Raw genomic sequence first — 26,081 nt, 5'->3', positions numbered from 1 at the left:
GGTATTTGAGTCTCAGGATATGTCTACACTGAAGAGATTTTTTAGAAAAACAGCTGTCCACACTGCAATCGAATAATTAAAAAAAAATCAAAAGAACAGAGGGGTTTTTCCAACACTGATAAACCTCTTTCTATGAGGAAGAAGCCTTTTTCCGAAAGAGCTCTTTCAGAAAAAGGCATGTATGGACGGGGAAGAGGGAGTTCGTTCATATGAAGAGGAAAGAGGAAAAAGCACAGGTGTCCTGGTGGCCACTCCATCCATAGTAATCACAGTTTACATGTGAGATAGCGTCCATTCAGTGTGGCTGCTCTCTTTTGAAAAAGCAGATCGCTTTTTTGATGCTCTTTTGCAGTGTGGACGCTCTATTTCGGAAAAAGTTTTTTTGGAAGATCTCTTCCTGAAAAGCTTCTTCCGAAAGAAGCCTGCAGTCTAGACACAGCCTCAGTGGTAAGCATTCTCTGGCACAGTGATTTGGTGTCTAGACTGAGCATGACACTGAGCATGAGTATCAGGGATATGAACGACTAGTCAACTATCTGATAAGTGATAGTCGACACTTCCCCCCACTTGCTGGCTTTTTCAGAAAGAGGCAGCAAGCTGGGGGAAGAGCACAGGGGCGGCAGGTTTGTATAATTTTTGGTGGTGCCCAGAATGGGTCTAGTCCCCCCCCCCACCCCTCCACCCGCCTATCCACCCTGTAAGCCGATATATATTTTATTAAATAATTTAAAAATGCACCCTTTTTTTCTGGGTTATCCACACAAACACCAAACTAGCATAAAGTGCTACATAGTCCTGTATTTTGTTTCAGCTACACCAGACTAACACGGCTACATTTCTATCACCATAGTAGCCTAAGCATGGAACGAACCCATTGTGGATTCCATTGTGCATCAAATATATTATATTATGTTTTGTTGTACCTGTTGTGACGAAGTGGGAATATTCTTAATGTTTTCTCTGATGGACACATGACCAGAAGTAAAGTCCCCTCTCTAAGGACTTTTCCCACCATCCTCCTACCAATAGGGATTAGTTTGGCCCCCACTAAACCACCCTCATGCAACTATCCTGCAATTGCATTAACCCACTGTGTGTGATACTAACTTGGGGGCAGAGAGGCTGGGGGAAGTGTTCCCTCTAAGAGTTTCCTCCCATGAGCAGAATGAATTTTGTGTTGTGCACCAGTATTGAGTTCATGTGGCTTGTTTGGATGTTCCACTGTGGCACCCAAGTTATTAATAAATATCTTATAAATCTTTACCTTTTCCCTCTGCTGCCATGTCTCCCCCCCCTTGCTCCATCAGCTCCCCTGGTGCCTGTTGCCCCCCAACTCCTCACCCTCCTCTGCTGTCCTGACTCGGACTCCTGCCCTTCTCACTGCCCTCAGCCCTCCTGAGACCTGCCCCCCTCCACCAGCCCTTCTCTCCCCCCTGTGCCCACTCCTCCAGGAGCCCCGCTCTGATCATGTGAGCTACCCCTCCTCATCCCCTCTCCTAACACCTCCCTCTATACACCTGCTCTGCCTCTCTTCTCTGGTGCTGGTCCCTCCCCTGCAGGTGTCTGCCCTTCTGCTTCACCCCCAGAATCCCCTGGCACCTGCACCTTCCCTTAGCCCTGCACTCTCCTGGTGCCTCCCCTTCCCTCACTGCCCCGACCCCTTTGCCCTCTTTTTCCCTGATGCCCACCCCTCATCACCCTCTGCCCCCATTCTCCTCATGCCCCTGTGCCCTCACATATGACTTGCTCCATCCCTGCCTTCCTCATGCCCACCCCTTCTTTCAAGCCTTCTCCCAGCACCACCCTCTTCCCCCTCTAGCCCTCAATGCCCTTACCCTCTCCTCTCCCAGAATCACCATGTTCCCACCTCCCCATCTCCCTTTTCCTCAGTCTCCACTTGGCCGCCTGGCATTTGTTTCTCCTCCACCCTGTCCCTTGGTACCTTCCCCTTTCTTCTCCTGACCTGCCCCCCTCCCCTCAGCACAAGCTCCTTCCTCTCCCACCCCTTCCCCGTCCCCACCCCACCCCACCTTCTTCCTTCCAGTTTGCAGCGCTGGAGTCTGTGATCGGGCCCCAGCTGCTGCTGGGCCTGGAGCTGGGTCGCGTGGTGCAACTCTGGGCCATGCAGTTTTAAAGTCCCAGGCCGTGACATCACACTATGCCCGGGCGTCTCCCCTCTCAGCTGTTGTGCAGCGTTTCAGCATGCCGCGCATGCGCAGCTTTCATTCCGACAGGGATGTTCCTGGGCAGGGGCGGGGGGGAGGGATGCGTGGGAGAGGGGGGAGAAGCACGTGGAGGCTGAGGCCCACTCCAGGCAGGGCCGGGGGAGAGACCCAGCTCCAAATACTGGTGGAGTAGGGCCCCCAGCTCTGAATATTGCTGGAGCATGGGCACCATGAGCCCATATAACTCGCCGCCTATGGAAGAGCAGGGTTGCTTCAGAGCTGCAGTGCCACATGGAACCTGGGGCCAGACCCTTGGACTTCCACACTGACCCCGGCCTCCATGCGGTGCTGCCGCTTTGAAACATTGTGGGGAGCATGGTGCCAGCAGGGGACTGCTTGAGTCTCCCGCTGGCCCCGTGCTCCCTACAGCACTTCTGCCTTTGAAGTGTTGCAACAGCCCCAGGACTGTTGCTACTCTTAAAAGGTGGACATGCCTTTATCAACTAATTGAAATTGCATCAACTGTTCCATTAGCCAATCAACCTAATTTAACTTTCCTATATCAGAGCCAAAGAAATCACATCAATGCCTCTTATAATTAGTGGCAGCTTTTTTAACAGAAACAAGTCTAGTCCACACTTCTCCCATGTGTCACTGCTCCCCCTTTCAGATTTTAGGCCAAATGAGTCCTGTGCTTGTTTGGGCTCACAGCTGTGATATATTTTCTAATGTCTCAGGCTTTTCTTAAATTTATTTAGTATTTTTCAAAAGGAAATTGTAATATTGTCAGCCGACGGTCGGGGTCCCATCACAGAGGGTGGCCAGCAGGCCAACAGATGCCCCGTTATATAGGAAGAGCTTATTACACCTTAGATTTTAGCTGCTAGAACACAGGGGTTCCTTCGCAGCGGGCAGCTTAGGAAAGGCTGAAAAGGTGCCCCAACGGATCTTGTCACCTGGGAGTGACACCGATCCAAACGCCCAAGCTCTCCCTATGTCTGTCCCTTTATGACCGGCTGAAGTTCTTTTAAATTGTGCTTGGTTCTGTTACAGCAACTGAAGGAGTCAGGTTAAAGCTTAAACAGTTGCAGGTTTATTAAAAGACTTATAAAAGCATATGGTTACAATGGCTATTGCTCTATTTCTTAAATGCTAGCAAATATAAATATAGATTTTAAAAATGGTTACAGGAAAAAGGTAAAGATAGAAAATAGAAATAATGGTACCAAGTGACAGCTTAATCTTTAAAGAGCTCTAACACTATGTATATATATACTTAAGCAAAGGACCACATCCAGGTACAATTTTTACCCCTTTCTGTGCCTCTCGACTCCAGCGTGTCAGGCCAGGGCCGGTCTCTCAATTCCTAGGAAAGACGAATACGAGTTGGGCGTCCCCTTGGAACCTCGGGAGATCAAACACCTAACCCGACCAGCAGATAGATGGTAGATTGACACTCAGAGAAAATGCGCTGCTGGACCCATCTATATACCACTGGGGGCCCGTATTCTCTTTCTTATCTAAGATGCAGAATTCTACTGGTCCGTTTTGTGGCGCCAGTTCTTACAAGCAAGTTTCAAGTTAATTTACACTTGCAAGAGAGATAACTAAATTGTGAATACTAGACATTTTTTTTTACTGGGCGAGAGATTCCTCCCCCCGCGGATGGATGTGTGTTCGTATCAATATGGGTTTGAGTCAAGGGCACTCCTTGGCAGCCTCTTGGTCAGCAATTGGCGTATCTCTGTTTACAGCCATTCACGGTCACACAGCCTGGGCCTTCTGCTCTGTGTGCCCTGGATGCTCCAGGCAAGCAAAAATGGATGTTACAAGGGGGGGGGGGGGTCCTGTCTGGCTACAAATATGCATTGCTCATCTATAGAGTCCTTGGTCTCACTAGCCATGACTACACTATGTAGAAGATTCACACTGCCACAGTCGATCTTCCAGGGTTTGAATTAGCGGGTCTAGTGAAGCCCTGCTTATTTGAACTGAGAGGGTGCCACTGTTGGTACAGGTAGTCCTGCTCCTGGTGAGGAGTAGGGGACGTTGATGGCAGCAAATGCTCCCGTCAACCTCCCACTGTGTGGATGGCCCGAAAACATGATTTAAGATACTTTGACTCCAGCCATGTAATTAATGTAGCTGGAGTTGCGTATTTTAAGTTGACTTTCCCCTTTATTGTAGACCAGGAATCCATTGTCATTGCCATTAGGAGCCAACAATTACATCTTGTTATGGTGAAGGACAGTTGGCCATTTGGAATTGGACAGAGGTCACTAACTCATTTCACAGTGGTCACTGAACAACCCTCAGATGGTAATAGGCCGAGGCTAGCTTTGCATATTCAGATGAGAGGTGCCTTATCCTGGAAAGGAACACCAAAGCATAGGGTACCTTTTAGCCTTATAAACACAAGATGAGTAGCATGTGCATAGCACTTACCACAAAAAGTTGTTATAGTCTGTATGATTTTGAGCAATGCTGTTTTTGAAGCTAGTGAGAAGTAAAATGTGGAAATGTGAATATGAGGATCTCAGAGAACCTCCTCATAGCCCCTAAAGGAGACTTAGTAATGGGAATGGTTGATGAAGCAGCCTTTACTGAAGTCATATGAAGTGCACCATAATAATTCATGTTATCTAAATCAGTAGTTTTCATCCTGTGGTCCACAGGCCCTTGGGGTCCCCAGACTATACCTAAGATTTTCAAAGGGGCTCATACTTCCATTAGAAATACTTTAGAGGGCTGCAAATGAAAAAAGGTTTCTACAGATCTACATTTATAGCAGCTCAGATCTGCTGAGCTCACCGCGTAACATATTGCAACAGCTATTTTGGGATTTTTGCTTAAAGTGGTGATGTCCTTATGTGATGGATTTTTGCACTTTAAAGCTGGCTTGAGAATCAAAGCTAGGCACCCGTGTACTTCACTGGAGCTTAATCTTCATTAGTGCATGAAGCCTTTACATGTGATGGACTAAAACCATCATTAGATTCCCAGGGTTATTTGCATGCATTTGTCTAATGACAATGCTGTAGCAAATGTTACTTGGCTTTGCTCAGTCAAACAAAGTTCAATATTGTTCATGTGAAAGCCTTTGAAAATCTAGTAAACTGGTAATGGTAAGTTACATTGAGTCAGAACCTGAAATAATGATACTGAGAGAAAGACAGTGTTGGCTTCTGTTTGTACACTGTTTACGGGCATGTATGTGTACATATAATATTTTTAGTAAATCTAGTACTTGTGAGAACTGCCAGGTTAACATTCCTAGTGACTTCAAGTCCTGTGGTTTTTTTTATTGTTGTCCCCTCCTCTGCCCATCAAATTGGTAGAGCATTAGCAATGACAGTCTTAAGACAGTCTCTGTGCCACTCTGTCAAAGTGTTGCAGCCCTCAGCTGAAAGGCCATCTCTCTGGGACATGTGTAGTGTCACTTCCGTGCCAGCCAACCCTTAGCTTCCCTGCTCAAGTCACCTGACAGACTCATTGTGGCATTAGCTATTCTTATGGCTACTTAGGCAGAATAGAAGCAGATGGCTGACTTTCTAAAGATGATGCTGCATATTGTAGGTGTTACTGGAGAAGATACAGTTAAATGGAACTTATAGAAGGTGGTATGGTGTTCTGCATCGAGAGTGAGCTAAATGACAATCAATATAGTGTACTCATTGTGTCTTCCTATTCGGGGTCCTTCCTAAATTGTTATCTAATTTCAAAGTTGTAACACTTGCCCTTTCCCAGTTGGTGATGGTGACACCTGACCGTGGAAGTTCTACAACACACATTCAGACTGGAATATGGCTTCCTTTTTGAGATGCTAAGATGGTGGTCCAAATTCCACACAGGTGTTACAACTTTAATCTTAATGGAATTTTACGAGGGACAAATTTGGCCATTATGCATAGAACATAAAATTCTTATGCATTAATAGATATTTTAACGTTATCCTTGCCTTTTCAAAGCTTATAAAAAGAATAATAAAAGCTAAGGCTGTTGAGCGATTAAAAATGAATTTTGATTAATTGCATGATTAATCACAGTGTTAAACAATAGCAGAATACCATTTATATAAATACTTTGGATATTTTCTGCATTTTCAAATACACTTATTTCAATTACGACATGGAATAGAAGTGTACAATGATTACTTCATATTTATTCTTGGTTACATGTATTTGCATGGTAAATAAACAAAAAAAAATCAATTCACCTACTATAAGTACAGTAGTACAATATACATTTGAACTTACAAATGTAGAATTATGTATAATAAAAATTGCATTTAAATATAATGTAAATCTGTAATGCCTGCAAATCCCCTCAGTCTTATTTCCTGAAAATGAGAACAGGCATTTTCATGGCACTGTTGTGGCCAGCATCACAAGATATTTACATGCCAGATGTGTTAAAGATTCATCCATTTCTTCATGTTTTAACCACCATTCTGAGGAACCTGCATCCATGCTGATGACAGGTTCTCCTCAATAACAGTTCAAATCAGATTGATGCATGTACATTTTCATTATCGGAGTCAGATGCCACCAGCAAGTTGATTTTTCTTTTTTGGTGAAAGTGTTCTTAAAATTAACATTTGCTAGGGCATCACCCAAGACTGCTATAACATGAAATATATGGCAGAATGTGGGTAAAACAGAGCAGGGGACATACAATTCTCCCTAAAGTAGTCCAGTTACAAATTTAATTAACATATTTCTAATGAGCGTCATCAGCATGGAAGCATGACGTATGAATAGTCATATGAATGTTTAGCATATCAAGCATGTAAACACCTTGCAATGCCTGCTATAAAAGTGCCATACAAATGCCTGTTTTCACTTTCTTCTTATTTACAATGTCATAAAAGGCAGTGTTATGTCTTGTGAGTGTACACAAACTTGTGATTGGCTGAACAAAAAGTAGGGCCTAGTGGGCTCTGAAGTGTTATGTTGTTTTGTTTTTGAGTGCAATTGTGTATCAAAATCTACATTTGGAAATTGCACTTTCAGAACAAGAGGTTGTATTTTTTTTAATTCACCTTACACCAGTACTGTAGAGCAATTTCTTTTCTTTATAATTTTTACAGTGCAAATATTTGTAATAAAAATATACATTTTGATTTCAGTTATATCACAGAATACAATATATATGGAAAGGTAGAAAAACATCCAAAATATTTAAGCGATATTGGTTGGTATTGTTTAAGAGTATAATGTAAAACTGCGATTAATCGTGACAGGGTTTTTTTGTGTTAATTGTGTGAGTGAACTGTAATTGACAGCCCTGATAAAAACCCATTCCTCTGTAAAACTCAGCATTCTATTTTCTTGCTGTGTGGAATCTATTGGCATTAAGGCAAATTATGTGCCTGTGTCAAGGGAAGAATACACTACCAAAACTTTGAAAAGTGAAGTTTCTGTAATGAGGGGGCTAAAGAGGCATGTAAACGACCCTAAATTGTCAGAGGCTGCAAATAAAAGCAACTGATACAATTTTAATCTAATTTGCAAAGAAATAGTGTTCCTGTGCTTATGACACTTTTTGTCAAATTACTCCTAAAGCAAGTTTACAAAGCTGAATGTAAAGTTATAGCCCTGAAGGTGACAGGCATATATCAGAAAAATTGTCACCTATGCTTTAAACCATTTAATCACAAAAGCTGATTGTCATTGCTCACAGGATATAGTAATTGCTGTACTTGAGGTGTTTGCTTTGGCTGGGAGTGAATTTTTGCTCTCTGGTAGTCAGGAAAGACAGGCATGGGCCATAATTTTCAATCAGATTAACAATGTGTTAAGATCATTTCTGTGTTTTTGGGACTGGTGAGATTGCTTGTCTTGAAACTACTTATTCATTTGCTGTTAGCTGAGAGAGATGTGCCCTATCTTTCAAAATGAACTCTTTTCCAGCAGACCAATACCATGCATATTCATGTCACTTAGCTGTTATGAGCTTGTTGGTAACTCCTTTGCTTGATGAGATCATTTAGCTGGGAGGGAGTCACACTATGCAAGAGAAGTTATAGTATCTTAGCTGTTGATTATTTGCCATATTGGCAAGCAAGCCAGAATACAAGGGGCAATGACATCAGAACAATGTAATGTTCTTGGTAAATGGAAAAGTAGTGTATAATACTAATGTGACAAAGTTCCTCTTCAGCTTTGGTGGGTCCTACACTTTCAGGTGAATTACTTGCCTCAGGGGCTCACAGCAGCTCTCAATTTAGACACCAACTTGCTGTTTGTTGAGCTACTCTCATTATTGGCCATCATGGGGAAAAGCGGAAACCAAACTTCATAGACTATGTGGCCCCTCCAAGTGGTTCAGGGCAGGACAAACCCCTCTACCAAAACCCATGCAGAAATGGGGAGTTGGTGTATGTGTGAGGGGAACCAGGCTTGCCCTTTACTCTGGGGTCCAGCACAGGGATCCTGGGACAGCAGCTTTCTATATATGTCTCTGGTATCAGCTGTGACACAACTGTAAATCTCATGGCCACTTCCTCAGCACCTTCCTTACCATAGGTTCTTACTCTTGGTACCTTGCACTCCCTCCTCCCAAACTCTCCACAACACTTTGACTCATCAGCTCCTTCCTTGCACTAAGCTAACAGAGAGGAAGCCTTTTTAAACCAGTCTCAACTGGTTCTTACTTTGCTCCCAGATATTAGATTAGTCTGGCTCTCGCATGTTTGGAAGCCTCCTAATTGATTCCAGGTGTTTTAATTGGCCTGATTGCTGACTGATTCCAGCAAATTCCTGCTGGTTCTGGATCAGCCTTTGTTAGTCTACCCTGGGAACAGGGACATATTTAATCTAGGGATAATATATTTCCCTTCTATTGCTCTCCTGGCCTGACCCTGTCACAGTGTCAGCAATCTGGTTCCATTTTGCTTTAGGTGGATCCCATCCTTCCTATATAGGCTCCTCCTTTTCCAAAAGATTCCCCAGTTCCTAATAAATCTAAATTCCTCCTCCCTATACCATGCATCAGACACTGCAGTTCTGTCTTTCTAACTGGCCTTGCATATGGAACTGGAAGTATTTCAGAAAATGGTACCATGGATATTCTGGACTTCAGCCTTACCTAGCAGCCTAAATACCATGTGGACGTAAGTGAATCAGAGAAATTAAAGAGATAAATATGGAACTGCACTATTTCAGTTTTACCGGTGCCCCAGTACAAATTTCATTGATGCCAGCCATATCATGACTATTCTCCTTGATAGACAAAGTATGTGAAACATTGTCTCTTACCTCATAGACCTGGAATAATCTTTATCCATTTCCTTCTCTGTTAAATCAGATCCCTTCCACTTCTTGCATGAGGTTCATAAATAGTAATCCAGGACAGCATTATGCCACCATTGTGCAAAAATGTTTCCAGTTATTACTATTTTCATCTCCCAGGTGTGTGTTTATTTTCTTTTAAACTATAAACTCTTTAGATCTTGCTCTGACTTATTTTAGGTGCCAACAGAATGCTTGGGAGAACAATAAAAATATGAGGGAAGAACTGAGAGCATATGGATAAATTCTGAGGTAGGGAAGGAACAATGTAAATGCCGGAGGAGAGCAATAATGAATGAGTATGTGAGGTTTAAATGTGGCTAGAGAAATTGAGCTTGGAGGTGAGAACATTGCGAGCACCTCATGAGATAATCCCAAACAATCAGACACTTATTTTCAAGTCAAGATGGGCCATCAACATAGAGATGTCTAGCTCTGATGTAAATCTGCTCTTTTGCAAAGAAATAATATTGCTGTAGACTCACTTTACATCAGTGTTTCTTAAACTGTTCTGAGCACACTGGTGTGCCACGAGGCAATTGAAGGTGTGCTGTGGAGAACAACAGAGTTCAAAATGGCTGCCCTTAAAGGGGCAGGCGACCTTTTTTTTTTTGCTCAAAAAAATACTTGGTGTTCCTCATTTTCAAAAAAATTGTTGGTGTTCCTTGGTCTTAAGAAGTTTAAGAAACACTGCTTTACATCATCAAAAGCGTCTTGACCAACCATTTATTTAACCTGAGAATTTGACTCTACATGTACAATTTCTACAGGGGTAGCAATGTGGTGACTGTCACCTTATTTCAGATACAGAGGATTAGAGAGCCACTGTGTGCTCTTGAGCTCTGGCTCACTGTTATGGAGACATTATGGTCAAATCATGCTAGCTGTTCTGTGTGAGCAGACTGAACAGCTCCTATTACTTCTGTGGCACTCTGTGTGGATGTGGGACTCACTTTGTAGAATAGCTTGTAGGATTGGCACCTGTATTTGTTGTTTTTTTCTTAATTGGAAATGAGTTATCAACAATGAAAATACATATTTTTATCTTTGTATACATGTAGCATAATCCCACACCTGTTTTAAATTCCCCGTGTAACCCCTTTATTTTCATCTACATTCATTCCTGCTCTGTAGGGGTGTTATGTAATATTAACCTACCTCAATTTCATCTGTAGGACAGAAAAAGAAGAGGAGATAGGATAACCAGATAGCAAGTATGAAAAAGCAGGATGGGAGGAAGGGGTAATAGGTGCCTGTATTAAAAAAAATAGCCCCAAATATTGGGACTGTCCATATAAAATCAGGACATCTGATCACCTAAGAGGAGAGTAGAGAGATCTGTGAATTGTAATAGGTGGCATAAACTATAAATATGTAAATTGCATTGCGATCCACTGTGATATAGTACAAATATAAGCTGTTAAATGGAGCCTGTTTAATTTCCAAACACTCCCCCTCTGAAAATTAATCTACAGAATACTTTATATATATATTTCTACCAGAAGAGGTCACCATTGTCATTTAGAATGGATATGCATCATCATTTTATAATGATATTATAAAGGAATATCTAGTTTCCTTTTGTGTGGCTGGAAGAGATAAATAAATCAGTTGTGCTATTGCAGAAGTATTTACACTTGGTTTCAAAAACTGGTTATAGTTCGACAAATTCTTTTTGATACAATTGCAGTATCCTTTTGCAAGCAAATGGAATAAATAAATGTTTGAATAAATGAATGTTATCTAATAAATAACATTTACATCCACAAACATATTTGTTCAGTGCTTTTATATGAATATTAGTAAGGTGCCCTCATCTGTTGAAAGATTAAGTGGTTTTGCATTAAAATAGGAATAGGAAGTACAACTTGGTCTTCACGGATAACATACCTACTTAGAAACCGGCAGTTGTGTTTTGAAATCATTATGCTTGTATGCTAAACTGGTATTTAAAGCCTAACTCCCAAATGTTTATAAACAACTCTTGATTGTGTACTCTGTACTATCCGTGGATAAAAGAGATTTTCATATGTAACTGCACGTTTACTCTGTAATAACTTTTTGAACTTAAATTTCCTGCTTGTTTTCAATATAAAGGTTAAATTCTGATTTTTTAAAAAACATTATTGAACCATTTTTATCTGTGTGAGGGTTTTATACTCTTGCGGATCACTGTAGTATCTGAGAATCTTTCACATGAATGTGATGAGCTATAGCAATATCTCAAGTGGATTCCATGCAAAGTCTGGCTTTGTTTCTTTTAGGAGGTAAAATCTCCAGAGGCAGCGTGTCTATGAAATCTGTTTTATATGGAAGATACCTAGGTATTACCCAGATAATGCCTGTCTCTGTTGTCAACTTTGCCAGTGGGAAGCAGGGTCAAGTAGTACCTTTTTGTCCTGGAGGCTCTTCATTGTAGAGCAGCAGCATCACACACCAATCTCCTGCATCTTGGGGAGGAAGGATCTAGGGTGCTGCTTTAGGCTGTGGGAGATCTGGGCTGAGTTTCCTGCTCTAACACGGGTTGTGTGATCTTGCCTCTTGCTGCTTAGGGTATGTCTACACTGCACAGCTATCCTGGGATACCGGAAGTCTACCCTGCTACCTTGCCTCTACACAAGCTGCCCATTATTTTGAAATATTTTACAAAATAACAGGCACACTATTTCACCACTCCGGTAAACTTAATTGCACAAGGGATAAAGGACGGCTCAAAATAGCATGTTATTTTGAAATTTGGCACTGTATAGATGTGCCAAATTTCAAAATATGCTATTTCGAAATGGATTTGAAAAAGGATACACAGTTTGTGTAGCACAAATAGCATATCTTATTTTGAGTTTAGGGTGCTGCGTAGATGCACCCTTAGTCTCTCTGTGCTTCTGTTTTCCATTTTTAAAATGGGGATAATAGCATTAATCATTGAGTATTGTGAAAATAAATACATTAGAGATGTTGAGTCACTCAGTTACTTAATTGTTCTCATCACCATAGTATCTAAAAGGATAAAGAGTCTCAATAAGTTCACTCGTCTCAGCCTTCCTGGCATTTGGTTCTCGTGTCACTTGGGTAATGGATGCTTCTGTAATTTTAGTTCTATAGATAATTCATTGTTTGATTTATTTTTTTGGTACTATACCTAATACAATGTATTTTATTAGAACAGGCTGGTAACTGATTGTTCCACCTGTTGATCTTCTTCATTCATGTCTACCAATCCTGTTGAATTTTGGCTGCTTTTCACTGTGCCACCTTAGTTGCTGACCTACTTCGGATCTCTTCCATCAATCTTTTAACTAGTTCCATTTCTCCACTCCTCACCATCCCCTCTTCATCTATTGTGCTTCAACTGCTCCTATCACCCCTTGATTGCTCTTCATTGCTGCCCAGTGCTACAGACATGAAGATTATCTTTCTGAATAGTAAACTATGCCTCACAGCAGCAACCAAAATCGATAACTGTATATAAATGGAATGGTGCATAAGAAACTGAATAGTCTTAATTTTTTCCCAAAGCTCTATACCATCCTTTCTGTGACCACGTAACTTTGCACTGTTTGTTTCTGTCTTTTTTCTTGTTATGTTTGATTTTATATGATAAACTTTTTGAATAAAATGTCTCTAAATTTTGCTACAGCCAGTATGTGTATTTAGACTTCAAGGGTTTCAGGGGCAATATCTTTGGTTTGCAAAGTTGGGCATGCTGCTGTGGAGAGTTTAAGGAGTATTGGAGCATCTGATATAGTAGTTTAAAAATAACTTAAAAAATGTGTGGTCCTATAGCACCTTAGGGTGTATTTACACAGTGCCCTTTATTGGAATAAGCTACACAATTTGTGCTATGCAAATTGCATAGCTTATTCCGAGTCTAAGTTGAAAGAGCTTATTTAAAATTTGGCGCTGTGCACACAGTGCCAAATTTAAAATAAGTCACTGTTCCAACAAATCCCTTAACCCTTGTGGTTTACAGGGATGCTGGAATAGTGCACCCGCTATTTCGGGAAATAGCAGGCAGTTTTAAAGATGTTGCTTTGCTATTTCAGGATATTTACTGAATCTTGAAAGAACAACGCAGTCTAGACATACCCTTAGAGACTAACAAAAATATATATGATGGCATGCGCTTTCGTGCGCACAGCCCACTTCCATAGATGAGTGGAGCTGAAGAAGTGTGTTGTGCCATGAAAGCTCGTGATAACATATATATTTTTGTTAGTTTCTAAGGTGCTACAGGATCGCTTGTTGCTGGAGTTTTTTTTTAAGTTGTAGACTATCATGGCTACCCCTCTGAGAGTTGGATATAGTAGGGCTACGTCTACACTGGCACCTTTTTCCGGAAATGCTTAAAACGGAATAGTTTTCGTTATAAGTTTTTCCGGAAAAAGAGCGTCTACATTGGCCCCGGAGTTATCATCGTAACGAAGCGCTTTTCCGGAAAAGCGCGTCTACATTGGCGGCGTGCTTTTCCAGAAAAGCAGAAGCCCGGAGCCATTTTGAAGAGGGCAAAGGCCACCAGACCTTTCCGGGGGCGGGGCACCGTTCAGACACATGCTTAAGGGGGTCTCACCGGGCAGCCGTTGGTCTCCTGCTCTCGTGCCTTGGGGCTTCTGCCAGGGACTGACACCCTTCACAGGGTCTGTGGTTGCCCTCTGACTTTTGGGGACACCACCCTTTGGCCCCCAACTGGTTTTGCCTGTGTTGTTTTTTTTTTTTTTTTTTTGCCCTGCTCTGTCTGCTATGGAGCCAAGGGTGGCCATGTGCCTGGTCGGGCCCCTGTTGGGGCTATTCAGGTGGCTGCAGCTCGTGCTGCAGGCCGGTGCTATGCTGTTCATCGACCAGGAGGCAGAGATCGCCTTGGACTCCCTCACCAGGGAGGCTGTGGCAACCGTGTAGCATCAGCACCCGACCGTAGACCGGCCCGTCTGGAGTTTGGAGAGCAGCACCGACTGGTGGGACCAGGTGGTCCTCGGACGATGGGACGACCACCAGTGGATCCGGAATTTCCGGATGAGAAAGCGGACCTTCCTGCAGCTGTGCACCTGGCTCACCCCCGCGCTGCAGAGAGCCACCACCCGGCTGCGGGCACCCATCCCTGTGAAGAAGAGGGTCGCCATCGCACTCTGGAAGCTGGCCACACCGGACAGCTACCGCTCGGTGGCCCAGCAGTTCGGGGTGGGAAGATCAACCATCGGAGTGATCGTCGTGGAGGTAAGTCCCAGGGGGAGTGGGATGGGGGGAGGGTGCTGCACTCCAGGCCCAGGGACAGCCAAGACTCCCGGCTGTGTCGCCTAGGGGTTTGGGCCGCCCCTCCCTTGCACGGGCCTGGTGGGGGGGGGCGTGCGGCGAGGGGGGCCCTGGTGTGTGTGTGTGTGTGTGTGTGTGTGTGTGTGTGTGTGTGAGAGAGGACAGAGGGAATCAAGGGAGGGGGCCCAAGGGAGCGCACACTCACCCCTGCCATATGTGATGTGTTCCCTTGTGTTTCTCTGCACCCTTCTGCAGGTCGTCCACGCCATCAACGACATCCTGCTCCCGCGAATCATCCGCCTGCGCGACATGGATGATACCATGGCCGGCTTCGCTGCCCTCGGGTTCCCCAACTGCGGGGGAGCCCTGGACGCCACCCACATCGCCATCCGGGCCCCGGAGCATCGAGTGGGCCATTACATGAACCGAAAGGGGTACTGCTCCATCGTTCTGCAGGCCCTCGTGGACCACCGGGGCCACTTCATGGACATTTACGGGGGCTGGTCCGGCCGGGCACACGACGCCCGCATCCTCCGGAACTCTGGACTGTATCGCGGGTTGGAGGCGGGCACCTACTTCCCCCGGCGGGACTTGACTGTCGGGGATGTGCCTATTCCCATCTGCGTCGTTGGGGATGCGGCCTACCCCCTGATGCCCTGGCTAATGTGGCCCTACACGGGGCAGCCGGACCAGAACCAGGCCCGGTTCAATGACCGCCTCAACCGGGCCCGAAACCCAGTGGAGCTGGCCTTTGGACGTTTAAAGGCCCGCTTCCGTTGCTTGCTCACCCGTCTCGAGATGGGTGAGCAGAATGCAACGGAGGTCCTGGCCGCGTGCTGCGTGCTCCACAACATTGTGGAGCGCAGTGGGGAGGCCTTCCTCCCTGCATGGATGGCAGCCGAGGCACAGACCTTGGAACAGCCCGACACAGCTGCTGTCTGCCAGGCGCGCCAGGATGTGGTGAGCATCAGAGAGGCCCTGGTGGACATGTTTGCCCAAGCCCCGTAGTAGGGTCGCCCGGTCTCCCCAGACTACTCCCGCCCGTCCCCTACCCTTCCCCACCCTCTCCCCTTACCCCCCCATGCCCCCTCCCCAATTGTAAAGCGTCAGGTCAAAGCACGTCGGCCGTCATCGAGTCTGTTCGTTGGGTGCGTCGGGCTTAGTTAAGGTTTTTCTTTTTAGCTTAGGCTAGGTTTTAGGCCACCATCGCCTGTCCCGAAGAATAGCCACAAGGATGCGGGGTTCGTGCGGAAGGCTGAAGTCAGCGTACCTTATTCCAGTCATCTTCCGTCGAGGGATCTCCTGGTTGTTCCTCTCCTGAGGCCTGGAGGGACCAAAGGATTGAGGTGGCCAGCAACATCACCAATCGTCCTCCCTGCGCCTAGACTATGTTTAATTATCTGTTGTGTGCATCGTGTAACCGTTCTTGCTAGTTTGTTATCTATGTAAATATAGTTTGTGGTTTACATTTTACTGAAAAGTGTCAGCATTTATTTCTGCGCCACAAACCACTGACCACGTACGAAGGCCCCCCCCAGTGATAGAGTACAGATTTCGTTCTCCACAGTTGGCCACCATGTTAAATTTAAGTGGCTACTTGGCATCTCACATCATTTCGTACACTACCTAGAGTTACACAATACCCAACACAGGAATGAACAGCAAAATAGAGACCTGTTTATTTACAAGGGGGGGGGGGGGAGACCTTCAACTGGGACAGGAAGGGGGGGGGGACCTTCAACTGGGACAGGAAGGGGGGGGCAGTTACTGGGACGGGCGGCCCCTGCGAGCTCTCCTCTGGGGGCCAGCCTGCCCACGCTGGGCAGACCGCGTCGGGGCAGGCTGCACGCGGAGGTGGCAAGGGGCAGGGCCAGGGGCAGGAGCTGGGATGGCAGGAACAGGGGCAGGGGCTGGGATAGGAGGAGGGGTGGGAACAGGGGCAGGAGCTGGGATGGGAGGGGGCATGAGCTGTGCTACGGGAGGGATGGCGGGGACCTGGGCTCCGCCCATGCCATAGGGAATCGCATGCACAATATGTGCCGTCAGCGTGTCCATTGTGGTGCGCATCCCTCGGCATTCGTCCAGGAAGGCAGCCCAGTCGTTCTGCCGCCACTGCAGGTTCCCCTGCACCCGCTCCGCGATGGAGGCCTGGATTGCCTCCATGGCGTTGACGTGCCGGCGAAGCAGCTGGTCCCTCTGCCAGAGACTGTGCCTCCGGGGTTGGCCTGCTGGGGGTGCCGCTGCTGCCGCAGTGGAGGGTCTGGTGCTGGGTCCCGCTGCAGGGAAGAGAAGAAAGGGTGGGTCAGTCAGGCAGGCCGTCCACTGTCCCCACACCGCATGCCCTCCACCCCAGTTGTGTGGCTTGAGCCCACTCGGTTCCCCCCCTGCCCCCGTGTTGTATGTTTGCAAGGGGGACCGCCCCTGGAGTAGGGTCCCCCCTCCAGTACTGTAAGCACCGGTCTGTATCCTGGCCCCGTGGAGGGCAGGGGGGTTCTTGTGCTGCGTTCACTTGTGGAACTCCCCGCCGGTGGAGACTGTGAAAAGCTTTGGTCTAATCACTGGTGTTAGACAGGGAGCGAGATGCATCCCCACGCAGTACCTGGGAGCACATCTGGCAGAGGCGGTCTGGGCTCTCAGATCCCCTCGCGTGGGATATCTGCTGGACAGAACCAGAAGAGTGACTGGGTGGGGGGATGTTCCATCCTTGCAGCAACACTCAGGGGCCCTTCCCCCTCCCACTATCCCTCCCGCAAGCCCGGTAGCCCAGGGACATGTGTGGCCACAGTGGGCACTTCCCTCAGGGAGGCAGCCAAGGCACCAGGATCAGGCGAGGGTCTCGGTGGGGGTCCACGGTCACAGGACCGTGACGCTGCGGTTTACCCAATAGTAGCTGGCTGTGCCTCACAGCAAGGCATGGGACAGTGTGCCGTTCTCCGTGCTGCACCCTTGGCGGAGCTGCGGGCTCTGGGCTGAGTCCCTGGGGCCCTGGCCGGTTCCAGCTGGCATCCACCCTTTCCCCTGGTCCCGCCGAATGTGTGACATGCTCTCCCCCCTCCTTCCTCGGGGCACCTGCCCCCCCCGCCCTCCGACCCCCGCCTGTTGGGAGTGCAAACTGCACAAACTCACCAGTGGGTTCCTCCCCGGCCTCAGCCGCGGAGGAGCTGCTGGAGGGGCCTGTTGGGCGGTGGCTATGCTGGCCTCCTCACCGCCAGACACGCTGGTGCTGTCTTCTCCCTCCCCTGGCTCGGTGGGACGGTTGATGGGGGGGCACTGGCAGGTGTCCACAGGGACAGCTGGGGCTTCGGGGGCTGGCTGGCCCAGAAAAGCATGGAGCCGGTCGTAATAGGGGCAGGCATCAGGTCCTGCCCCCCTTCCATCAGTGACCCGCACATACCCCAGCCGCAGCGCTTTGAGGTGTCCCTGCTGCGCCAGGTTCTGCGCCAGCCGCGTATAGAGGTCTGCATTGCGGCGGTGGGACTGCAGGTTGTGGAGACCCTCCTCCTCCTGCCACAGGTCCAGGAGGGTCTCCAGCTCCCTGGGGGTCCAGGATGGGGCCCGGCATTTCCGGCCACTGGGGGCTTCCTCCCCTGCGGGTGCAGGTGGCTCACCACCCGGAGCTGCCATGCACGTGGCAGAGCTCAAGCTGCACGCTCTCCGGCAGGCTCCTGCCATGGGCGCCCAGCAGCCTCCGAGCTCTTTAAGAGCTCGGGTTACCAGGAAGTCCGGGACTCCTACGGGGTCTCGCGGCGTCCAAAGCGCTTTTTCCGTGTCTTCTGCTTTTCCAGAAAAGCTGTCTACACTGGCCCTTTTCCAGAAAAGCTTTTCCGGAATAAGGACTTATGCCTGAGTGGGAACAGCGTAGGGTTTCCGGAATAGCGGCTGATTTTGTACAGTAGAGCATCGTTGCTTTTCTGGAAATTCAAGGGGCCAGTGTAGACAGCTCACAGCTTATTCCGGAAAAGTGGCTAATTTTCTGGAATAAGTGGCCCAGTGTAGACACAGCCTAGTTGTATATTATGGATTTTGTATTTTTCTTTAAATCATTGATTTAATACAGTTTTCTTTACAGTGCCTGTGAATCAGCATTGTGTACTACTCTGTACATACTTATTTTGTCTCTGCTCCTGTTTTCTCAATGACCATGCCATTCAAGACTGTGCAAGTGAGATCAAGTTCAACTTTGGTTTGTCAGTTCCTGAGTTCCATGTGCTTAATGGTGTAATCTGAAATGTGTTAATGTAGCTTTTTCAGGAATAAATTCCAAAAAGCAGCAACTGGGGTGTTCAGTATTCTGCTTCCATCAGTGTCTCAACAAATCAATGTCTTGCTACATTTTTCTCACCTCAAAGCATGCTGAGTACAATAGAGAGGTGTGGGATGCCCAGAGCACTGAATTCACGGGGACTTATTATTCCTTCATTAAGGACTGAATGATTACACTTTTTGCAAAGTAAGGCATATAGGACAGCTTCTGTAACCCAGAGCGCTACTTTATAGAAGGATTTTCACTTGTGTAACAATGGCTGTTAATTAGGTGCCTTTTAAAAAAAATGGACAGGTGAATCTGCCTGCAGGGAAAACATGCCAGTTCTCTTATGCTAGGGAAGAGGTCCTGTTGGCATACAAGGTATGTTTGCACTCTTTATGCAGGATAAATCTAAATAAAATATAAGGTGCTTCTGTTGTCTCGTAAACTTATTTTAAAGCTTTGCTACACCTTTGGCTGAGGTGGGGAAAATCATCAGATAGATGTTTTTTGTATCTTTGTGACTGTTTTATGTTCGCCTTTTAGGAGACTATTAGGAAATAGATCTTAAAATAGATATCTTAATGTATCAGACAACTTGGGGAAAATATGGTAAAGCAAGTTCTTCTAAGCTTCAGTAGATCTGGTCCATTAACTTAAGTCTTGCCCTAATTTGGTTGTTCAGCAGCCACTGCCTTTATGGACATGGATTGGGCATCAAAAATAGTGATTTGGTGCAGAATAGAATTTACTCAGTATGCTGATTGCAATGTGTTTTACAATTTGCTCACATAGAAGACAACCACTGTGAAATAGAAAATGTTGTTAGGGAAGTTAACAACAAAGGACCAAATCATGGCATTTTTAGTCAGATTCCTACTCAGTTAAATTCCATTCACATCAGAGAGTGTTTTCTTGCTTGAAGATCTCAGGATTTGGCCCAGGAGACTGGATTTTTTTTTTTAATTTTGTTGGGGATGAGAGGTGGAGTAAAAGAGCAGAAAAAAGCCTGAAACCCAGACTTCTCTGAGTCTCCCAAATTCAGATGTTAAAAAACAGTATATGATTATTCATCATTTAGAAAGGTTTATTTGCTTTGGATAGATGACGTTGAAGAATAAGACTATCCACTTTCCCTTCCAGCTATAGGTAGTCCCTTTAGTTCAGGATTGAGGCAAATACATGGGTTAACTTGAGGAATTTTATACTGCTGCCTGGTCTATAAATAAATAATAGGCAATAGTACCTTAACCAAATTCATGGTTCCTTTCAAGTTGGATTTTAAGGTTGCTTTTGAGGGTATCTTAAAAGCCTCCCCTTTTTAAAGAAGACTGATATAAAGGGTTCCATTCACAGTAGGTCAGAATGTACTCGGATATACTTTAGACCAGTGGTTTTAACCTGGGATGCACGCACCCCCTGGGGGTGAGACATGCCAGATTTTTATGATATATCTTAGGTTTAAAGAACTGACCTACTTCAACGATTTTTAATAAGGGGTGCGAGAACATATTTTGAGAATCAAAGGGGTACAGGCTGCAGTAATGTTAAGAACCACTGCTTTAGACAGTGTCTCATCCAGCTAAGGGTATGTCTACGCTAGCTCGTTAGTTCGAGCTAGGTGGGGTAATTAGGGCAATTTAAATATACCGGGCTTCATTTGCATGTTCCTGGGCGCTGCCATTTTTAAATCCCTCTTAGTCCGAACTCCGTGCCCACGGCTACACGCGGCACGGAGTAGGTAGTTTGAATTAAAGATCCTAATTCGAACTACCGTTACTCCTCATTCCACTAACGAGCTAGTGTAGACATACCCTAAGTGTTTTTAAGGAGCTAAAACTTTCTCTGCAGCACCCCCACAGATGAATTCCAGCCTTCAATGACAACCTGTCTGGCCAGCTCAGCAGAGTATAGAGTAGTCCCTTCCCTCATTACCCAGATGATTAAAATTCCATCTTCTATAGTAAATAGAATGTGCCCATATATTAGAGGATCTGACAGGTATTCCTGGTGTGACATGACCAAATTCTAGATGGTACAAGTGCGCTAAAATATTTAGTCAAGTGCCATTTCTTTGTAAACTGTTAAATGTCAATTAAACATGTCAATTATATGCAAAACAAATGAGTAGTATTAATAGCAAAACAAGCAGATGGCAAAGGAGGTACAGAACAATCTCCCTGGCTCAGTCTTCCATAGGATGCATATTTTCAGCATGGGCTGAAAACCTATGGCTGGGGGAAGCAAGCATCCAGGCGCCCCTTCTCTTCAAGACCCTGCCCCTGCTGCTCCCCAGAGCATGTGGAATGTGGGTGTCATGCAGCCCCATCCTTCTCCAGAGAGCAGGGAGGGTGGGCACCTCCTAGCCCTGGAGGGCAGGTGGCACATGGCAGGTGGGCCTTCTGGTCCCCGAGCACAAGTGCTATCAAGGCCCAGTTTCTCTAGCTGTGGCGAGGCTGAAGCCCAGGCAGCCCCAGGCAATAGGAAGAGCTGTGCTCAATGGAGGAGGGGCTCGAGGCAGAGTGTGGGTAGGGCCAGCCATGTAGTTTGTGAAGCCATTGCCTCTCCCTGCCTTTTATACGTGTCACCCATGATTTTACAGCCAGCTAGTTTCAGATTTAATCTCTATTGTTTATAATAGTGAGATTTAGGTGCACACATTGGGACTATTAAACCACTATGCATGCTTCTGAGGTTTCATTATTTTGAGCTGACATTCCTTGATTGATTCTTCATGTGCAAGCTATTCATTTAGCCATCCAGCTTCCTCCTTTTACCCAACTACCTAAATATGCCAGTAGAAGAGTGAAGAGAGCCTTGTCTCCTCCCCACCTAAAACACAGCTGCAGCTGAGAAAATACTTGCCTCTTTCATGTATGCACTTCAGTCTCTCCAGCTGCATTCTTTCCCTTACATCGCATCACAGAAGCAGCTGATTTTTAACCATATTGGGAGGTACTGTGAATTTTGAGCTATACGGTTCATTTATTAGCTTTCATTTACACAATGTACATCTTACTCATGCAAAGAGTCTATATTTGGTCACAGATAACGTTCCACCTAGCAGGACAGTCAAACTTAATATATCATAAATATTGGTGACCTTCCCTCAAAGTTTCTAATTTGACTGAGTTTTGGATTGTAAACTGTTGGAATCTATTTTCCTTGTCTTGCCCTTTCACTCTCTCCTCATATGAGTATATTCAAGATCTTGTAAATATATGTAGAGCCTAGAAAGCATGCATGTTTTAATGTATTTTGATTTTTTCCCAGATATGCTTGACAAAAAGGGTATGTCTACACTACAAAGTTAGTTCGAACTAACGGACGTTAGTTCGAACTAACTTTAATAGGTGCTACACTAGCGCTCCGCTAGTTCGAATTTGAATCGAACTAGCGGAGCGCTTAGTTTGAACTAGGTAAACCTCATTTTACGAGGACTAAGCCTAGTTCGAACTAGCTAGTTCGAACTAAGGGCTGTGTAGCCCTTTAGTTCGAACTAGTGGGAGGCTAGCCCTCCCCAGGTTTCCCTGGTGGCCACTCTGGCCAACACCAGGGAAACTCTATGCCCCCCTCCCGGCCCCGGACCCCTTAAAGGGGCACGGGCTGGCTACGGTGCCCGTGCCAGGTGCAAGCCTGCCAGCACCCAGCTAGCAGACCCTGCACCTGGCACGGCACAGAGCCACCCACCCGATGCCCCCCAGCCCACCCCCTCTTCCCGGGACCAGGCTGGCGGCTCCCGGGAGTTTGCCCTGGACCGCAAGAGGCGGGCACCTTCCTGGGCTAGTGCGGACATCGTGGACCTCGTCCACGATCTCCGCACTAGGCACAGGAAAGTGGCCGTCTAGGGCAGGAGAGCTGCCAGCCTGGCCACCCAGGAGCAGGTGTGCATGAAAATCAAGGGGGTCCACTGAGACCCCCGACACTGAGCCCTGAGCTTACAATGGCCGTCCTGGGTCAGACCAAAGGTCCATCTAGCCCAGTAGCCTGTCTGCCAACAGCGGCCAACCCTAGGGACCCTGGAGGGGATGGACCGAAGACAGTGACCAAGCCATTTGTCTCGTGCCATCCCTCTCCAGCCTTCCACAAACTTTGGGCAGGGACACCACTCCTACCCTCTGGCTAATAGGACTCCATGGACCCAACCTCCATCACTTTATCTCACTTCCCTTTCAACTCTGTTCTAGTTGTAGCCTTCACAGCCTCCTGCAGCAAGGAGTTCCACAGGTTAACTATTTGCTTTGTCAAGAAGAACAACTTTCTCTTACTAGTTTGAAGCCTGCTACCCATTCCTTTCCTTTGGTGTCCTCTAGTCCTTCTTTATGGGAACTCAGGAAGAACTTTTCTGAATGCACCCTCTCCACCCAACCCCTGCTTTTAGAGACCTCTATCCTGTCCCCCTCCGTCTCCTCTTTTCTAAGCTGAACAGTCCCAGTCTCTGTAGCCTCTCTTCATCTGGGACCTGTTCCCAACCCCTGATCATGTTAGTTGCCCTCCCCTCTCCCAGCCTTTCTCTTCCCCTCTCCCACCTCCTTTTCCCAGTCTCCCCCAGTTTTTTTTCAATAAAGACAGAGTCAATGTTGGAAGAAACGTTATCTTTATTTTGTACATCAATAAGAAGGGGGGCTAAGGAAGGGTAAGTGGACTTGCTAGTTCGAACTAGCAAAACGCTAGTTCGAACTAGTTTTTAGTTCTAGATGCGTTAGTTCGAACTAGCTTAGTTCGAATTAACTAATTCGAACTAAGTTAGTTCGAACTAGCGCTGTAGTGTAGACGTACCCAAACAGATTAGAGAATTATTTAAGAATTGAGAAAACTGCATCTTTTAGATACAATTAACTGGAGCATCCTTTGTCTTGAAGTGTTTAGGCTGGCACTTGATAGCTTTGGTTTCCAAAACAAAATGAGACAGATATTCAGTTTTTGTAAGAGTTGATACTGATTTTAGCAGAGAGTCAGTAAGCAGATAGTATAAAATCAAAGTGAGTTTGAATAATTTTATCAGTTCTTGAAAGTGAGTTAAGAGCTGTCAAACTTCTGAAATCTCTTCTAGCAAATTTGAGAACCTTTCTATTTGAATTAGCAAATATATTCCATATAAACAACAAAGCAGTAAGCTAAAGGAGAGGACAGAGATTAATTGATCAGTTTGAGGGATCTACCCTTAGGAGGTTTTACTTTGCTACATATGCTCTGCAACCCCTCCTCCCAAAAAGGCTTGCATAGTGATATTGCCTCATTTTTTTCGCCGCCAAGTAAAATCTCAGAACTAGAAGTCCTTTGGGGTGTATCTATTTGAGCTATGCAAACTATATAGCTTATTTCGAGTCAATTTCAAAATTGCTTGTTTTGAAATTTGGTGCTGTCTACACAGTGCCTAATTTCAAAGTAGGGCGCTGTTCCCAAATGTCCCTTAATCCTCGTGGTACGAGGTTTACAGGGATGTTGGAATAGAAAGCCTGTTATGGTTCGAAATTACAGGCTTGCTTAAAAGATACGGAAAAGCTATTTCGGGATACTGAAAGTATTCCAAAATAGCATAGGTGTCTAGACGTACCCTTGTTTCCTCAGCAATCCCTCTTTTACTCACCTTTCATTCTCTAAAATGCTTTGATTACATGGATTTATGAGGAATAGGTAGAGTTGAGAGATTAATCCCACTCTAGGTGTGAAGATATAGAATATGGTTGTCCCAAAATGTTCTTCCAGTTGAGACTGCTCTTAATAATAGAGAAGGAGGATTCCTTCCTGTTCTACTTAAGAGAATACATGAGATTGTACATGCATTGTACAGGGATACAGTTGGTAGGCTCTGAAGGCATATGTATTTAACCCTGTTAACTTGAAGGAAAGTTGCCAAGATGCATGTGCCATGACTTGGTTATCTCATTGCTCTTAATTGTTTATTACTACTGGGCATTCTGGTATGTCTTGCCTGTTGACACAATACAATGTAAAAGTAACGCCTCAAACGCAAAACTTGAATTGATACAGCATGACATTTTGGGTACGTCTAAACTACATGGCTCCGTCGACGGAGCCATGTAGATTTGTTTGTTCGGCAAAGGGAAATGAAGCCGCAATTTAAATAATCGCGGCTTCATTTAAATTTAAATGGCTGCCACGCTGAGCCGACAAACAGCTAACCAGCTGTTTGTCGGCTCAGCGCGCTAGTCTGGACACTCCCCTGCCGACATGAAAGCCCTTTATCGACTTCCCTGGTAAACCTCATCCTATGAGGCATAACGGGGAGGTCGATAAAGGGCTTTCAGGTCGGCGCGGGAGCGTCCAGACTAGCGCGCCTAGCAGACAAACAGCTAATCAGCTGTTTGTCAGCTCAGTGCGGCAGCCATTTAAATTTAAATGAAGCCACAATTATTTCAATCACGGCTTCATTTCCCTTTGCCGATCAGCCTAGTCTACATGGCTCCATCGATGAAGCCATGTAGTTTAGACACACCCTTTGATGGAAAAAAACTAGAAAGTTATCAAATTAACAAGTGTTATCAAGTTAACACTCAAATTAACAGTTAAGCTGGGTAACTGATAGATTTCAACATGTAATTGAGGAATTGAGAAATTAATGGACTGGTTCTTGGCCCTCCCCTATTTAACATTGGTGTATTAAATAATTTGAAGAAAACGTAAAATCATCACTGAAAGTTTGTAAATGACACAAAAATTGGGGGAGTGATAGATAATCAAGAGAACAGGTAACTTATACAAAACAATGTAGATGGCTTATTTATATTTAAAACATTTTATATAGTTTACTATGCACATCTAGGAACAAAGAATATAAACCCTACATATATGATAAGGGAATCTATGCTGGGAAACCATGACTCTGAAATAGATTTGGGGGTTGTGGTGCATAATCAGCTGAATGTGAGCTGGCAGTGCAACACTGGCCAAGAGAGCTGGAACAGTCCTTGGATTGATAACGGTGGAGTGTTGAGTAGGAATAGAGAGTGTTTCGGTCTGGGGTGACCTTTGGGACGAATAAGAACATAAGAAGGGCCATCCTGGGTCAGACGAAAAGTCCATCTAGCCCAATATCCTGTCTTCTGACAGTCGCCTCAGAGGGAGTGAACAGAAACAGGTAATCATCAAGTGATTCCTCTCCTGTTATCC

General features: G+C 45.7%; 1 protein-coding gene across 1 annotated transcript in view; it reads left to right on the top strand.

Moving 5' to 3' along the window:
- Positions 1-26,081, top strand: part of LOC102453877 (potassium voltage-gated channel subfamily KQT member 1-like) — a 723,768-nt gene that overhangs the window by 31,166 nt on the left and 666,521 nt on the right. The gene's annotated exons all lie outside the window — the stretch shown is intronic.

Source organism: Pelodiscus sinensis, chromosome 1 (assembly GCF_049634645.1).
Source record: "Pelodiscus sinensis isolate JC-2024 chromosome 1, ASM4963464v1, whole genome shotgun sequence".
NCBI classification, from domain to species: domain Eukaryota; kingdom Metazoa; phylum Chordata; order Testudines; family Trionychidae; genus Pelodiscus; species Pelodiscus sinensis.
This window is presented reverse-complemented; position numbering and strand designations above follow the sequence as displayed.